At 40.9% G+C, this 4,777-nt stretch overlaps 2 pseudogenes; one reads left to right on the top strand and one right to left on the bottom strand.

Annotated features, from left to right (window-relative positions):
* The first annotated feature begins 369 nt into the window (after window positions 1–369).
* Window positions 370–3,101, top strand: LOC108868465 (annotated as a pseudogene).
* On the bottom strand, window positions 3,095–4,396 carry LOC125472944 (annotated as a pseudogene).
* Between the last annotated feature and the right edge of the window lie 381 nt (window positions 4,397–4,777).

Raw genomic sequence — 4,777 nt, 5'->3', positions numbered from 1 at the left:
GTTATGGAGACCAAAATTTTAAACCGAATTTGCGAACAAAATTTTATTTCCTAGTATAACCCTTTATACCAATTTAGTTTAAAATTTTTCATCTCCGCATTACCCTTTATACAACCAACAACTGAAAAAGCTTGCGCTCTCGCAAACCAATCTCCTTCTCAACCTCCTGCAATCACAACTACGCACCAACCAAAGAATCATGCCTTGACCGGCCAAAAAAAAAAAAAAGCCAAAGAATCATGCATCCAATTTCTCCAAACCTGCAAACCCATGAGCGAGCTCAAACAGATCCACTTCCAGATGTTCCAACTCGGACTGCACCCAAAGAGCCGCCGTCAACAAGCTCATAGTTTTCTGCACTGACCCATCTTGGGAGAGGTTCGGGAAGGTGAAAGGGTTCATGGGTTTGTGGTAAAAACTGGAATTGGGTTTGATGCGTATGTGTGTAACTCGCTCATTGACATGTGTGCGGAATAGGGCATACCAGATGGTTTCAAGCAGATGTTTGATCAAATACCTGCGAGAAACAGGCTTTGTTGGAACGTTACGATTTCCAGGTATGTTAGGTGCAGAAGGTTTGAGGAGGCTTTGGATATGTTTCGGAGGATGCCAGGTGAGAGCAACGAGAAGCCTGATGAAGCTACGACTGTAAGCACCATTTCAGCTTGCAGAGCGTTGAAAAATTTGGAGCATGGTAAAGAAATTAATGAATATGTTAGAAGTGAACTAGGATTCACCACTAGAACTGGAAATGCATTGTTGATTATGTATGTAAAATTGTGGTCGTCTGAGTGAAGGCGGAGAATTTTTTATGAAATGCCAGTGAAAACCGTGTTCTGTTGTACTAGTATGGTATCTGGATATGTAAATTGTGGTAGGGTTGATAAGGCTAGAGAGGTATTTGATGGGAGTCCAACTAAGGATGTTTTCTCTGGACGTCCATGATTAATGGGTATGTACAATACAACCGTTTTAACGAGGCGGTGGGTGTCCCAAGAGATACAACCTAGAAGAGTTAAATGGGATAATTAAATTAACAGCGATTGCTCTCCTCACAGGCTGTGCTCAGTTGGGAGCATTAGAGCAAGGGGACTGGATTCTCGGGTACATCAAAGAAAACAGAACTAAAATTGATGCAGTTGTTGGTACCGCACTTTCAGAAATGTATGCAAAATGCGGTAGCATAGACAAATCTTTGGAGATTTTCAATGGATTAAGGGAAAAAGATGCAGCCTCTTGGACTTGAATCATTTGTGGGCTTGCAAGGAATGGCACGACAAGCAAAAGCACTTTGTTCTCGAAATGGTACAGATTGGCATCAAGCATGATGATATCACCTTCATTGCTGTCTAAATGCTTAAGTTCATGCAGGGGCTGGTAGATGAGGGCCGGGAGTTCTTCAACTCCATGAGAAATTGTTTGGACCCGATTTTACAATATCGGCTTGAGCAATTGAGGCCGTTGAATGAGCGGGTTCCAGACGGCTGGATTTCATATTTTTCTAGATATTACTATTGGATTTTCGTAGTAATTATCTTATGAAATATATTTTTGGAAGCAAAGGAGATCGATTCCAATTCAAATTGCTACACTTACATGATGATTGGTTTGAAAGCTAACGGGCGGGTTAAGAGACTATTTTCTATGTGTTTCATGCATACGAATTAGCAGTTGGAAATGGAGATAAAGATGTCAAAGGTGGATAAGGGCTGACTTTGCTCGGAACCGAACCATGCATGCAGGTTATTTCGGTAATGGTGGTATCAGGTGATCACCAAAAGATAATGGAGTGTCATATTCGAAACTGGGATAATTTTTAGCACAGAAATATATGCTAATAATTAGCATATTCTTTAGGGACAAGCACGGCATGGCTTAAAGTGTTTTAGCTTTGGTAGTGCATGTACTTGGACGTGAAGAAGGGTGTAAACATTGCATGGTTGTTTCAGGATGTTACGGGAAAAGTTTCAGTAGCGTACAAATTCTGACACATGGCTATCATGAGTGGCAGACAAGGATCAGGGTTAGCATCAAATCCAGTGGCCAATTTAAGGATGATTATCATGAATTTTCGAATGAGGTGATTGTCTCCAAGAGAATTCTATTTGTGGTCAGCAGAGCATACTTCACGGAAAGCACATGCATATCCAGTCCTATAAATACAAGACGACATACAACGAGAGGCCCCCTCCAATTCAACACACAAACTGCCCTGCGTAAACTTTTCCTCTACAAGAAACCTCTCAACAACCTTGAGATTTTTATTTTCCTTTTTCGCCAACACATCTTCAATTTGGATAAACAGCACTATGAAGGCAACCATCGAACATCTTCAGTTTGGATAAACAACACTGTTGCTGTAGAATCAACCGACCGCGGAGCACCTTCATTTTAGATAAATAACACTGCGTCGAGGCCGACTGGTTATCTATCCAAGTCTCGGTCGAGAAGGATTTTTGAATCCTTATTGGCAGAGATCATCTCATTAGCCTTCTCGGTGAAGTGAGGTGTTACAGATTACTGCATTCGGCACATTGAAAGCCGAATTTGATATTGAACTTCGCAGAACTAGCAACCTTGTCTTCAAGCTCTAGAATTCAAAGGCTGAGACGTGTTCCTTCCTCGACCACAGTTGTAAGATCAAGAAGTCAACAGCGCACCCAACGCGACATCAACACGTTTTACTCCTCGGCAGATGAGTTGGCACGCCCCGCACATAACCGAAGGACATAGTTAGCTTATTAATTACTCGGCCTATGCGCCACATAGGCTTGGTAGTTTTTAGGGTCAACAGAAATATATAGGAGATTCAGCCGAAGTTAGAACACAATGGTTGCCTAATCGACCTTCTTGGCCGTGCTGGACTGTTAGACGAAACAGAGGAGTTGATAGAATGGATCCCAATTTCTATATGTTTGTACCCTTCGTCATTAACTGCACATTTCAATCTAAAATTTTGATTTAGGACCGAAAAATTGGAAGTATGATGTTAATAATTTGGTTCGACAAGAGAATATGAATATTTGTGAAGCATAGAACAATTAACAAGTGAACAGCTAGTCAATATCGCAAATGAATTGTCTATAAAATGAGGAACAAATAATCTGCTGGACGTGATAAAATCAAATGTCCGAATAATCGAGCTGGGAAAACGAGAAAGACGCTACAGGGTCTGCGGGAGAGTATAATAAGGTAATGCCCTTTCTTCAAACTTTTTGCCTTTTCCATTTCAATTCATCTGTAGTACTCGTCATTTAATTACTCGGATGATTATCAGATGCGTCACAGCTTTGTCCTGGACTTGACTCATCATACAACCAATCCGTATGTGGTTCAGATTCAGATGTGTACGAATAGTGATGCATCAAGCCATGATGCATAATTTCCTTCAAAGGTTTGTCCCATACTAGATTTACCCCTATTTTCATCGCTCTCACTCTAGAACCCTCTAAAAGAATAACAATCTCGTCCCCGCCTTGCAAACTGAGCTTGAGCTTATCGTTCGATAATTGTCCTTGCCAAAAATAGTCTTTACAGAGACTATATGGTAATCCCCAGGAATGCTCTGCGGCCCTCAAAGTAGTATGCTTGGTACAATTTACAACAGCAATGTCAAAAGGATGATATTCTTGGATTCCTGAGTAAATGCAGCAGAGAGTCGACCCTTTAAAATTACGACCATCACACTTAGGAACATCAAACTGACTTTATTGCCATTAGTGACAAACTCGAACCACTCCGGAATATCATAAGTCCCATTCAGATAAATGTCAGCAGTTCTGCAAGAAGTCCATCCCTATAATATATATACAATGTAATATAGTACTGTCAAATACTTGTACATGTGCTTTGTGTTTGTGTTTTTGTTTATGTGTAGGAGGAGACAAAGATAGAGAGAGACCTGTAGGATGTTGTTCCTAAACTCAGCTATGAGATTGGTGCACCTTTCCATACGAAGCCATGCCATGGAGTTTAATGATTTATCCAAGCCTAAGCCTGGAACCTCCGTGACTTTGGGCGAATTAGGTAGATACAGTTCTCTCATATTTGACATTTGCGAAAAGTCTGACATTGTTTCCAATGCAGGGCAGCCCAATGCAGACAACAATTCCAAATTTATTGGTAAATCAGGGATTGCGCAAAGATTTCTGCAAATATTCAATCTCAAGTTTACAAGTTTTGAAAGACCACTGAGGCTGGGTAGGCTACGACAACTATTCTCTCGAAGATCCAAATCTTGTAAAGAAATTAGACTCCCAAGGTCGCCGGGGATTGCACCATCAGTTAAATTGCAGCTTGGGAGAAATAGTTGTATGAGATTCTTCAATCTTATTATGGAAGAGGGTATTTGTGTTATGCATGTTCGATGTGCATCAAGTTTTCTTAATGATACCATCTCCCCTAAGCCCTCAGGCTGTTCTCTCAATGAACTTTCACTAAGTATAAGAGTCTCAATAGATGTCAACTTATGGAATTCCCCTGGAAGATACCTAAGCTTCCAGCAGAAAGTAAAATCTACCAAAGTGAGTCTTTTAAGTTGACAGATGGATGGGTGAATCTTGGACAAACTCCTACAGCCCGGCAAGGAAGCATTTGAATTGGAAGCTATGATGAATTTTGTTATAAATGGCTTTGGCAGCAGTTGTTTTGCCCAATGCACCCATCCCCAAAATTCCAACCATTTTAACATCATTTGACCCACCACTTGAAGGATAACAGATAATTGGTTGAACACGAGAATCGATTCCAACCGGCCGGGTGCCTGGCCACTTGTAAT

This window comes from the organism of the source record quoted next, unplaced genomic scaffold, assembly GCF_019419815.1.
Source record: "Pyrus x bretschneideri cultivar Hongxiangsu unplaced genomic scaffold, Pyrus_bretschneideri_v1 Contig77, whole genome shotgun sequence".
NCBI classification, from domain to species: domain Eukaryota; kingdom Viridiplantae; phylum Streptophyta; class Magnoliopsida; order Rosales; family Rosaceae; genus Pyrus; species Pyrus x bretschneideri.
Note: the sequence above shows the minus strand (reverse complement) of the source record. Positions and strands in the feature narration are given on the sequence as shown.